The sequence below is a fragment of the Oryza glaberrima genome, chromosome 4, assembly GCF_000147395.1.
Source record: "Oryza glaberrima chromosome 4, OglaRS2, whole genome shotgun sequence".
Taxonomy (NCBI): Eukaryota; Viridiplantae; Streptophyta; class Magnoliopsida; order Poales; family Poaceae; genus Oryza; species Oryza glaberrima.
Window position 1 is genome coordinate 3,023,055 of NC_068329.1, and position 13,724 is coordinate 3,036,778.

General features: G+C 45.0%; 1 pseudogene; it reads left to right on the forward strand.

The window, feature by feature from the left end:
• The first annotated feature begins 2,432 nt into the window (after positions 1-2,432).
• On the forward strand, positions 2,433-9,452 carry LOC127770011 (G-type lectin S-receptor-like serine/threonine-protein kinase At2g19130; annotated as a pseudogene).
• The last annotated feature ends 4,272 nt before the right edge of the window (positions 9,453-13,724 follow it).

Genomic DNA, 13,724 nt, shown 5'->3' on the forward strand with positions numbered 1-13,724 from the left:
ATCTCCATTTCACAGGGCTGGGAATCCTCGATGCTATGGAAGGTATATTTGATTGTTCTTGAGAAGGCCAAGTTAATACCAACTAAGAGGTTGATCTCCTGGGAGTCATTGACTCAGTGGAAGATTAGAAATTTCCACCTACCAGGTTGTTGTTGATGTGAAAACACGAGGCCTGGGAGATCTGCTTAACTCCAGTGCAGGTCCAAAACTCGCCTTCGGGTATGCTAGCGTGCCAGTTGATTTGATCCTGCAATCAACAAGAACAAAGACAAAGAAACCGCGGTTAAATCCATAAACGATAGCCGATCGGCTAGGTGCTGATGACATATCATTTATCTTTAAGCCGATCGGCAGGCATTAATAAATAAGACAGAACTAAATCTACTCGATCGGCTGTAGATATTAACGATATATAATCCTTATATCGATATATACTTAAATCAAGCGATTGGGATAGATCGGTCGCCATGCCGAGACAGTATAAATCACTTAGATCGAAATATATATTAATAATGAGATTATATATATATTCGTAGCATAGCCGATCAGATAGATCTAGCATGTATCGGCTAATACTCCGATACCACCCTATACTAAGATATCAAAGCAAGTAGAATATATCAAACAAAAGCCTAATATACTTAAATGCAACAAGATCTTAACATAAAGGGCAGATTTAACATATCAACAAAGCATATAAGGTAAATATAGTTAAATCAGGTAAGATCGGCTGAAACCCCGATACTACCCTAATCGGCAACTAAGAAGCAGGCTAGAGATTGAGATTCTAATCATGACTCATAAGATCAAACTCAACTGATGCAGCTATAAGTATGAAAAGAAGGGCAATATCTAGACAATCAAGCCGTTGGAAGTTTCATAGAGTGGTGGATATCATATATAATCTAAGCCAACGTCGCTATCTATCCTAATCGGCTGCCTTCTACTGACAGATGTTAGCCGATTATAGGTTAGATGTCGATATTGCCGGAGATTATATAAGATATATGATAACTCGACGAATTACATAAACAAGATTAGAGTATCATAAAGATGGAAGCACTAATCCCGAGAACGCAAGTCGCCATAACAAGTTTTACCTCTTGTTGAAGATCGAAACCGATGCAGCTCAACCCGAAAGCAAGAACTCGTCGAAACAAAACGAAAGCAAAAAGGGTGGCGATGCGCCGAGATTGTATTGAACATGTGTTAATTTGATTACATGGGGTTCAGGGTCTATTTATACCCGAGAATTATAAAATATGTCCATATCAGACACGACTCTTATCCCTAACAAACTCTAAAATACCATAAGTCTTTGCGGCAGACTTTTGCCCAAATATATCTCTAAGGAAATTACATAAAATATCCTAATTAATAGATACAATTGCCTTCTCAGGACTCTATCCATGCATGGCAATCATCTTGAAGCATATCAACTCAACCCGATGACGTATACCGCGTCGTATTGTCGGAATCGGCTATATCGGCTCACCCAGTCTGACTCGGACTCAGCCGATCTTGGTCGTAGCCGATTTGGACTCCAGCCGATTCTTACTCTGTTTCCGAAACGATCTTCATCTTCGATTTCACTTCGATCCAATCTTCATCTCTAATACTGATATTGCCAAATTTGGCCGTTAACAGTTGCCAATACACCAGCTTCCAACCCAACTGCTGCCGAGCCGGCCTAGCAAGCTACCGAACTGAGGCGGCCTTCAACCGAGGCCGTTTCCCCACTGGCCTCGATAGAGCCTGTCCAACATTTCCTCTGCTCGTTGCCTATCTGGCAGTCCAGAGTACTCCTGTCGCCGTCAAGGTCATTGACGAGCTCCGCGCTAACCGTTGTGCGCTGCCTTCGCTGGAGTTTGCTGTGCTGAAGCTCAAATCCTAGCCGCGGGAGCCACATTGCCCAAGCTGTCATTGTCCACAGCACCATGCACCTGCGCTCACCTACCCTCCTGAGTGTTGCATGATCAGTCCCGGCCTTCACGACACTACTGCATAGCGACAATGATGGGAGCACCACGTCGTCCCAATACACCACATCACTCTCTCCCCCCTTGCCCCTTTTCAGCAAACTGATGCCCACTCGCTTGCCACCCATGTCAGCTACTCCAGCCACGCACAGTGACCGTGGCCCTGCCATCAAGCCAGCCCTCCGTCGCTGCCACACGCAGCACCGATGCCTTTCGCCCATACTGTGACCAGCTTTATCCCTAGTCTTCCACGCCCCAAAACCGCACATCATAGAGGGATTAGGGGAGGGCAAGGACACCGCCTTAATGGCGGTGACAGCCTCCGTGACCAACTCAAGATCGCCCTTGGCCCTTCACGGCAAGAACGACCGCCTGCCGCCTATGAAAGCTAGAGCTGGCTGCCCGAGCTTCTTTTCTTCCGTTTCTTGTCCCACGCTCCTCCACTTGCTACCCCTTTGGTCACACCCTCATTCCCGGTGCCCCATTCTACCTCTCGCGGGGCAGCGCAAGAGTCGGATTTTGGCCGAGCCTGGAACTGGAAGAGGAGCCGACAAGCACCATGGACAAACCATGAACCTAGGACGATCCACAAGCATGCCTTGCAGCCAACGCCGCAGCTGGGAGCGCTGGACGAAAGCAAGTCGACCTACACCAACATGTACCTTGCTGCCCGTCATTGTCCATGACACCGCTATGGTGCCGCTCCTTGGCTGCCACACGGTAAGAATCAAGTAGCCCTCCGGTCTCCTCTTCCTCCCCAGTTGCTTTCCTCTGATGGTGCATTCGTGGTGCCACCTACACTGCCGCAAGCGGAGCCGCTGTGCCCACACATGACGGCGGTGGATTGTGGAGTGGGTCGATCTCTGGCAGTGGCATGTTCCGGGGGACTAGCTCCATGTCTGGGTTAGGCAACCCGAACCAAGCCATTTTGGGGATAAGCCTAGGTCATTGGTATAAATGCGTGCGGTTGTAGTTGCCCCTCCTTGAGTACTCCTCGATGTAGTGCACAGCACACTTTGGCCCAATTAGGTTCTCTGCCGCCGCATCAGTCCGGGCATGCATGGGGATGCCCTCAATGCAAAGCTTCGCCTGGTAGCGATAGAAGATGTGGTGGCCCTCGCGACGGTCATCCCACGCACGGAGATGGTAGGACCTCCTCGAAGGGCAGTCTAGCCTTGGTGAAGTGAGGACGACCACGCGCGAGAAGGTGACAAAGAAATCTTTCGGATGATAGTGAGTGACTTGCACATCCCGCCGATGGATCCAGCAAGCACAGCGGAGGTCATCGGCAAAGACCCCCTCCTCCACCGGCTTCCCATGCACTGGCCAAGCAACCAGGGAGCACGCTGCATAGTGCAGCCCGTTGCGCTCGATTTCCCCCATGGAGGACATGATGATGACCGCGGACTCCTGGCGACGAGCCAACAGCTCGTCCATGGCCGACATCGTCGAGGAGGAAGGCGCTGTGGGCTTGAGGCTTATGGAAGTACTTGTAACGAGTGGTGGGAAGTCTACCGGGCTGGGTAAAATAGGCGGGCGGGTAGCTCGGGATTTATGGCCTTCTCCCCTAGTCGGGCAATTAAGGGCTTCATGCCCAATCTTTCTACAAGACCAACATCTAAGAGGGTTCCTGCAAGAAGCAACTTTGTGATCTGTTTGAAGGCATCTGAAGCATTTCCCCTCCATGTGTTTAAGAAACCGAGCTCTCCTTTGCTCGACCTCCTCCTTGTTTTGAATGCAGGATTGCTGTTTTCTCCACCAATATTTAGCCTTTACTTCCCTCCAATGCTCTGAACCGGAGTGATTTGTTGCTGTAGCTGGAGGATGTGATGGATTTGGAAGGAACCTACCGCTCTTAAGAACCCTTCCCGATGCATTAGATCTGAGAGGATGTGCCACTCAGCACCTTGCAGGGCCGATTTAATCTTGCATGCACCGGGGCTCTACTCTTCTCCGGATTCCCAAGCAGGCAGTTAACACTCAAGTGTTCACGCACGGCAAGGGCAGTACTTGAGTTTGACAAAACTGGACGAGAGCTCCCATCCGTGACATTAAGAGTAGCATAGGGAGAAGAGATCAACGCCGCCTTGAAACTCTTCGCACACAAGGAACCCGGCTGCTTGGACCTTACCGCAAGCCGAGAGAGAGTGTGTGAACTCAGATCTGGTGACTTAGGGAACGAGATGGCTTGCTTACCATGGCGGAAAGAGAGTGTTGCCTCAGCGGGCGGTCGCGTCGGAGAGGTCGGTTGGAAGACTTCAAGCGTTGGGAACGAGAGGTTTGCTGGAGGGCTCTTGATGGGTGGCGGCGTCGGTGGGGGTCGCAGTCGCCCGGTGGTGGGTGTCGGGGCTAGGGCTCTCCATAGTGTTGGAATCGAATTTTAAAATATCTTTGTTTGGGAGGGCCAAAAATGTCTCCATAATAGTTGGTAATATATGTCCAAAGTTATCCTTCATCCTTAATTACACCATCACTTTGTCTTAGCTGGAGAATACAATGTTTTCTATGCTTCCCATTTGCAATGAGGTGATAGTACTATCTTCTACAAACAGGTCATTTTTGTTTTGTTAGTACCAACAAAGCTCCTCGTTCAGAAACTTCACTTCTATTGCGGACAGTGAAAACTGCACTTAAAAATCAGTACAGTTTAACCAAGCCTGCTTTTGCTTGTTTCAGGGATTCCACTTCTATTACAGAGAGCAAAAACCGCTCCGCTTTCTTATCAAGCTCATCAAGCTCTCTAAAATTGAAGTCTTCTTTTTTGTATGTTCCACTTGTGTGCCTAGCCCAGCCATGTAAAAGTTGCCGGAGGTGGCAAATTTTGTTGCTCCAACGCTCCATTGGTGTTCTTGGCATGCTACTCCATTACTTTGCCACCATTTTAAAAAAAACATCCCTCCCCAGCCATCCAAATTCAAATCTGAACATAGGAAGGTTTGTTGGATGTGAGGTAGTGTCAAGTGCGTTGACGCCGAGGATAGCCGGACCGCGGCTACGGAGTTCGTAGCTAGGATCAGGGGCGGTGGCGGGTTCTTCCCTGCACGCTCAATGGTGAACAGAGGGAGGTTAGGGAAGGAGGGAGATTAGGAATTTTGATCTCAAATTGCTTGTCTTCAAAAGTTGCTGATTACATGCCTCATAGGCACTTGGCCTCTAATACAAGGAAATGACATTTATTTCCTCCTAATTAATACTTTCCTTGCATGATTCTTTCTAAGTTTGCACCCTTGACTCATGCTGCTTGCTGCAACTGTGCCTCCGGCCTGCTCCTGCGGTGGTAGTGGCGCCCCACATGACAGGTAGCACCATTATGAAGTAGTAAAGGGGTGTGGTCTGAAAGGCTCCTATCCAATGCATTTCCTGAGGTTAAATGGTTGATGGAAATTTTAGCTCCCAGTCTATACTCCAACTTTTGAGTTTTTTTAAAATGTCCTAAAAAAAGTTTTTCAAAAGTTGGTTATTCCAAGTTGTTTGCCAAAGAAAACTTTTCTCCGTGAGAGGTCAATTTCTCTCTCAAGTCCAGATTGCTATAATATTTCCATATTTTTCTCATCCAAGTGAATGAATTATGTTAAAATTCCAACCCACAAACACAATAATTGATAATGATTCTCTACTGCACTTATGGGGCTAGCTCCGATAAAATTACCTCTTTAAATTGAGATTGGGCAGCTCCATACAACGACGAGAACCCATTGTAAAATTTTCCTTGTTTCTCGAATGAAATTCGACATAATAAACCACTTCATCCATGGAGCCTGTGTGTGTGTATACATATAAAAAAATGGCCAAGTTGATGCCCATCATTATACCTCCTGAACGTCCTTGTGAGGCTTTGACGTGCCAAAAAAATTTGGTACCTCCACACAGACGCTTCAGGAAAGGAACAGAAAATTCAGACGTCTGGATTTCCAAAATATCCAGTAAATGTGCCATGAACATATATTTTCAAACGGTCATCAGAAGGGGCTTTCCATCATTCAGTCTTCTGTTCTGCATCAATGGAAATAAACCCACTAAATAATATCGTATTACCTTTTGGTATCTTAGGCACCCCTTTATCAAATGCTAAACAGTGTACTCCAATAACTTTTCTAGAACCTGTAGTGATGAAGCAACGAACAAAGGTTGCTTGTCTTTGACTTCAGCACAACTCTCAATCAAGTCATGCCCTATAAGCAAGATGCTTCTACTCCTCTCTGTGCACCTGAGCATAATAAATAAGTATTGTCTCACCAATATAAAATAGAAATTACGATTTGATATTTAGAAATGTCATCAGTGGATTATGAGCAACAATTTGATGCAGTTTCATTGTATCAATTTTTATAAATACATGATTAGAAAAGGCAAGTGATCAAACATCCGCATTGAAGACTATACTGATGTCATAGACAACAAGTGAAAACAAATGTATAGAGTAATTCTGACCAGAAATCGGTTCCCTCCTGCATCAAGACCGAATGACTGAATGGGAGAATTGAGTCCAGAAAAAAGCTTGACCGGCAAAAGAATCATGCCAGTAACCAGATAGTCCACGCTGCCCGTTATTCAAACCACTTAACACATGCAAGCTGCCATTGTGTTATTTGTTCTATGCTTCTATAATAGTCACACCCTGAGACCCTCTATATTTGTTGTTCTTCATCCCAGATGCCAAAACACCACCAAAATAGCTTGTATATATCAATCCTTTATATTACACCAATTGTTATCTCTATCTCTCTCACACACACAAACATCAGCTGCTATGCTTCCTGTTTTGATCTTGTTTGGGCTTCTCTTCTCCCTACAGCGCAATTTCCCTGCATGCTCTGCCACAAATAATGGCAGTACTCTCATGGCAGGCCAAGTGCTCACCGGTGGAAACAAGCTCATCTCAAGCAACAGCAAGTTCGCGCTCGGCTTCTTCCAAACAGGCAGCAGTAAGTCATCAGACAACACCACCTTGCCCAACTGGTACCTAGGAATATGGTTCAACAATATCCCAAAGTTCACAACTGTGTGGGTTGCTAATAGAGATAAGCCAATAACTGACCCCACCTTTAAACACTCAGAACTCGGAGTCTCAAGAGATGGCATTCTTGTCATCTTAAACAAGGTGGCCAAGTCAATGATTTGGTCTAGCCAAATTGAGAATAGACCAAAAACCAGCAGCAACAATAGTTTAGTGCTGTTAGACAATGGAAACCTTGTCATACGAGATGCCTCGAACCCATCCAATGTGTGGTGGCAGAGCTTTGATCACCCACAGATGTCTTCCTCCCTGAAGCGAAGATTGGTCGGAACAAGATCACTGGTCAGAAATATAGTTTTACTTCAAAGAAGAATTCCGAAGACCCAGCTCTAGGCTTATATTGCATGGAGTTAGACCCCTCTGGTTCTAGGCAATACTATGATAAGCTTTGCAACTCGTCCACTGTGTACTTTTCCACCGGGGAGTGGAACGGAAGATACTTCAACTCAGTGCCGGAGATGTCAAGCAATGTTTTATTTGACTCCCAATTCATTGACAACGATGAAGAGGAGTACTTTACTTACACTCCATTTGATAAAACAGTAATCACAATCTGCTTAATTGATGTATCTGGCCTTACAAAGCAGCTTCTCTGGGTTGAAGAATTACAAGATTGGGAAACGGTGTTCATCAAACCCAAGGCTTCATGTGATGTTTCCTCTGTTTGTGGACCTTACACAATCTGCAACGATAATGCACTTACATTGTGCAACTGCATGAAGGGCTTCTCTGTGAAGTCACCAAGGGACTGGGAACTTGATGACAGACGGGAAGGTTGCACAAGAAATATTCCACTGGGCTGCAGCAGCAACAAAAGCACAACAGGTGTAACTGATAAGTTCTTTCCCATACCTAGTGTTAGATTGCCCTATGATGCCCAGAGTATCAGTATGGAAACTGTGGCAAGTGCACACGAATGTATGCAGGTTTGTCTGAGAAACTGCTCTTGCACCGCATATTCCTACGGCAGAAGTGGTTGCTCAGTATGGCATGAACAACTTATTAATGTAAAGCAATATAATGGCACTAGCAATACAAATGAAGAGATTCTTTACCTCCGCCTTGCTGCTGCAGAGTTGCCAAGTTGGGGATATAATAGAAGAGAGAAAATAATAGCTGCTGTTGTTGGTGCATCTGTTTCTGCTTTCAGTTTCTTAGCCTTCCTCCTGCTATTGATGATTTGGATCAAAAGGAGGTCATGTGATTATCCAATTAATAAAATTAAAGAAGGTGCTGGGATTGTTGCTTTCAGGTATGCTCATTTGCAGTGTGCAACCAAAAGTTTCTCCGAGAAGCTAGGTGGAGGAGGTTTTGGTTTTGTATTCAAAGGAATTCTGAGCGACTCAACTACTATAGCAGTGAAGATGCTCGATGGTGCACGCCAAGGGGAGAGACAGTTCAGGGCTGAGGTCAGTACAATTGGGATGATCCAACATGTGAACTTAGTTAAACTAATTGGCTTCTGTTGTGAAGGTGATAGAAGGATGCTTGTTTATGAACATATGGTAAATCGGTCTCTTGATGCTCATTTGTTTTGCAGCAATGGTACAATTCTGAATTGGAGTACAAGGTACCAGATAGCCGTAGGGGTTGCTAAAGGATTGTCCTACTTGCATGAGAGTTGCCATGACTGTATCATACACTGTGATATTAAGCCAGAAAACATACTACTTGATGCGTCGTTTGTTCCTAAGGTTGCAGACTTTGGAATGGCAAAACTGCTAGGAAGGGACTTCAGTCGAGTTCTAACAACAATGAGGGGAACAATAGGGTATCTTGCACCTGAATGGATTAGTGGAGTAGCAATTACACAAAAGGTTGATGTCTATAGTTATGGAATGGTATTGTTGGAAATCATATCAGGAAGACGGAACACACTCAATGAATGTAAAAGCAGTGGTGATCAGACTGTTTATTTTCCTGTGCAAGCTGCGCGTAATCTTCTAAAGGGAGATGTGCGGAGTTTGCTCGATCACTAATTAAAAGGTGATATCAACATGGAGGAGGTTGAAAGAGCTTGCAAGGTTGCATGTTGGTGCATTCAAGATGAAGACTTTAATCGACCGACAATGGGTGACGTGGTTCAGGTGCTAGAGGGTCTAGTAGAACCTGACATGCCCCAAGTGCCAAGATTACTTGAAAGTATTTTGGGTGACGTGCAAGAGTTCAAATTTGACCAGATCAGTGGTATTTCAACAGAATAATTATCTTGCTTCCGTGTACACTATTGATAGCGAAAATAATGGTTGTGCACATCCTAGATGGAAAGGCTGGTGAAGCTTTGATTATCTTACTTATTTATTAAAACACTACTATTAGCTATTAAGATGTTGTTTTAATATTTACTCTCTCTCTCTCTCTCCTCTCAGCATGTTCGAGAGAGAGGAGAGAGTTGCTTCAGTTACTTGTGGATGCAAACATGTGTGAATGAAATATTTTGTTTTCCTAATGGTCAAACCTCCTTTCATGGTAATTATTTCTAAATGATATCATTGTTATGCAATTGTACCAAGAACAGTGCCTAACAATATAAGATCCTTAAATTTAGTGTAAGGCTAGCAGCGAGACAACTTTTTAGTTGAAAATTTTACTTAAAACAATTCATGTGTTTTTGTTTCTGAACCAGCCAGCCCTCTATTTTTTAAAAAGCTAGAGATCATTTTTTTATGGCAAGTATATTAGGTACTACGCTTTAAAAGTACACACACAAAAAAAAAGAATTACATATAAAGGACCCCAGAAGAAAAAACAAAATATCCAGGACTAAACGTTGTTGTAAGTTGTAACATCATCCAGTGGCAATGAACGATTTTATTCCTATTTTCCTGAATACCATATTCAGTCGAGATCACAAAATTGGCTCATTGCCTGAATCGATATGTGTGATTGAAGACAATCCAACTCCTTATATCTTTTGTTTGGAGCGAGGATGAATCGCTCCCAACCACCGGTAGCTCACGCTAGAACAGGGATAGAGATTAGAGAGAACAGAGGGTTTCAGCGAAGATAGATTGGATTAATTTCTGCTTAACATTAACCATAACTTGATGGCTATAAATAGCCTTACATCCGAACTGATCTTTAACTAAATAAAATAAAAGGGATAACAAAACTATCCTAACAACCTGATAACTGCGCGCCTAATTATTCTCCTCGCGCGGTACTGTAGCGCAGTCGGCACGCTGATCTTCCCGACATCGGCGGTGGAATGGAATTCCCCACATAACATCTCTCCCCGCCTCGACAAGCAGCTCGTCCGCGAGCTGGAACGCTGGATAATGCTGCCGGAACTCTTCAAGGTCTTCCCACGAGGTCGCCGAAGATGGCAACCCTTCCCACTGGACCAACAGCAAGCGGACGCCACGGGCGAGCCTGGCTGTCGGAGCCCGAAACTAACAACTTCAATCCGACGTAAATTAATGTATCAATCCCTGGATCAGTAGATATTGATACATATAATATAACTGGTTCTTCATTGCATACGTTAAAGTTTTACAATACTAAGGGTTTTACAATAATAGGTACTCACCTAACTACTTAATACACAGCGGAAGTTTCTATACATTCTGACTAGTGAGGTATAACCTTTAGGGATTCTCTAAGTTATCGGGGTCATCGTAGTAATAGTCATAAGGGTCCTCCTCTTGACCCAGATCTGAAAAAGGGGTTATAAGAGCAAGGGTGAGTATTTACAATACTCAGCAAGTTATCATGGAAATATGTTATGCATTGACATATAGTAGGGTTCTTTGCAAAAAGCAGTAATAAACAATCTGGAAGAGTTATAGCAAGAATTTGTAAAACTTATAGACTTTAGATTTCTAACCAGGGTACCATATGAGTCCCGGTACTCAATTCCATGAGTACGACTATTCGAGTAGTTTCAATGATATTCTACTGCAGCAGATGTACGCTTTACCCGTAGTCCACGACTTGCTGATAATCATCAGCTTTAGTCATGGCCCAGTATTAGGTTATTAACAATTGTGGCACCTGTTCCATGAACTTATATCCTCATATGCTCTGAACGTAATGTTAACAGCAGCAAGAGGAGTTCTGGCATTCCCGAGGTATTTAAGGGGAACTGATCGTATGACACCACGTCATCTCGATCAGGGTTTAGAAATATACCATAAATATAATTGAGCTCAACAAACCAATTACCTGTACATGGTAATGGTATAAATTGCCCTTCGCGGCTATAGTTGCCTCCTGCGCGAGGACTTAAAAATAAGAACCACTATACAGAGGTGCCATATTGCTAATTAACATAATAACTAGGTTTGTCCCCATTCTAGAAACTGCGGTCGTACCTGTTCGTTCGACATAAGTACCTGGCAAAACCTATATCGATTGAGACAGTACTAGCCACCCGAGAATCAACCAAATCTTACGTACTCACCCGGGAATCAACCAAATCTTACGTACTGTCCCAATCTAAGTATAAGGTATTTTAACCAGATTGTAAGCAAAATAAGCAATACTAAATTGTCTGGGTTTCTATGATTGATTTATGCATAGAAAATAGAATATTGAATAGAAGGCTATAAATAAATAATTTATAAAATATAGGCTTAAATGATCAAAAGGTATATGGTAACTTGCCTTGCTCAATGTCCTGAGATTGATTGATATTATCTATTGAGTCAGAAGAATCCTCAAGACCTAGGGTTAGATATATAAAATACAAATTCAAAAGGAGTTCAAATAAAATCCAAAAATAAGAAAAATGGAGAAAATAAAATGCAAAAATAGCAAAAAGGGGCTCAAAAGATAGAGAATGATTTTAGAAGAATATTGGTCCAAGTTTCACTGGAATTGGATTTATATTTTAAAAGATATGGGCTTCTAAAGTTTGAAAATCAAATAAAAGTGAAATGCTACTGTGTGCGGGTCCCACCAGTCAGTCTCTCTCTCTCTTCTCTTCTTCTACCTTCGGCTGTTCCCCAAATCGGGCCGGCGGCGCTAGGGTTGGCGATTGCGGCGGCGATGGAGGAGGAGAGTGGTTGCGGCCGAGGAGAGGGAGCTAGGGTTCTCCGGCGACGGCGAGCGGCGGTGGAGGGATTAATTTGATATGTGGATGGCCTAGCGGCTAGGGCGGCGGCGGCACGGTTAGGCCATGAAGGCGATTGGGATGGTACGAGTTAGACATGGCTAGGGGAGGGCTCCTAGAGCATCTACAAGGTACCTAGATGGATTCCGGCAGCTTGCCAACCTTTGGCAAGGCGCGGAGGGTAGTTGCCGACGAGCGCCTCCATAGGCGGCGGTCGTGCTCACGTCGGCAGCCCAAAGGGCGGCATGATAGTGCAAAGTGATTGCTAAAATGGAATCTAGGGAGTATGTAGATGGTTAAAACGAAAGAACTTATCGAGATATGCCGAGATGAAGGATTGCGGCCGGAAAAACTTCTTGGCGGCGAAGAATAGAGCAGCGCGGGGGCGGCGGTGCTCGGCTTGGCGCGGCGAGGTAAAACTCGACGCAGAGCTTCGGTTAGGGCTTAGTATACTAGAACATGGTAGGATATAGGTGTTCTAAGGGGTAATTAGGGCGGAGGATGGATGGAGGGGTGTGGAGTCGATTGCGCACAAGGTGTTCGACCGACGGGCAATAGTGCTTGATGGGATGGATTAGTGAAGCAGAGCTTCGGGGTTGTGGGGTTATGGTTGTTGATGATCGATGATGGACAGGGAAGGGATTGGGGTCCTATTTATAGGGCTAGGAGGAGCGGATGAGCTCGGGCACTGTCATCGCCATGGATGAGCTCGGGATTTGGATATGGATGGGGCGGCAGAGGCTGTGAGAGGGCGGGCAAGATCAATTTGAGTGGCGGGAGGCCACGTTTGAATACTTAACAGCGAAGGATTGGCTTGACCGCGTGCGAATTCGGCTAGCGATGTGTTGGTGCCAATCCGGGCGCGACGCGCGGCGGCGGCGAGGGTGAAAACGGCCGACTCGGGGGTGAATGGTTTGAATTGTGAGAGGGGATACCACCGTCTATCTTCAATCCAACCGCGCGGCAAGAATTGGTGCGATTCACCATGGGTAGAAGCGAAATTGCACTCGGCGGCGGCTTGGATGAGAGCGCACGGCGTCGAGCGGCGATTTCTTGCGGCGGTCGTCGTCCCGTCTTTGTCATCGTCAAGATTGGTGTGGCGACGACGGTCTGAGGGCGTCGAACGGGCAACGGCGTGCCAAGGCGGTCAGACACGCGCGATCGATCTAGAGACCGACGCGCGGTGGCTCGGCGTGCGGCAAAGTCGGATGCCAGGGCGGCACGCGCAAGGGGAGGAAAAGGGCAACTAAACCACGGTTTTTGAGTGGGATGTGGTCCCCAAGGATCCAACATAGACTTTGCAGAGGATTGGATAGGGTTTGGGCTGTGTTAGATGGGCTAGACATTTCATCGAGCACCTTATGTGCGATGAACAGTGAATTTCAGAATTTTTGAATATTTCCCTAGGAAAAGAATCAATTTAATCTATGAATTTGGAAGAGTTTCACTAGGGTTTGGAGTAAAGCAAATCCTCACTAATATTAGGGTAAGCTAAGGAAGTAATCTATAGTTTGAAATTTGAGAGAATTTGCTCAAATTCACTAAGGTTTGGAATAAAGGGAATAATTAGAGTAAATTAGTAGGGTTCTAAAGAAGTAATACTTGAACCAATTTATGAATCAAATAGATTTTTAAAACACTCTAATTTAATCAAAAGCCAGCATGATGCAGTCAA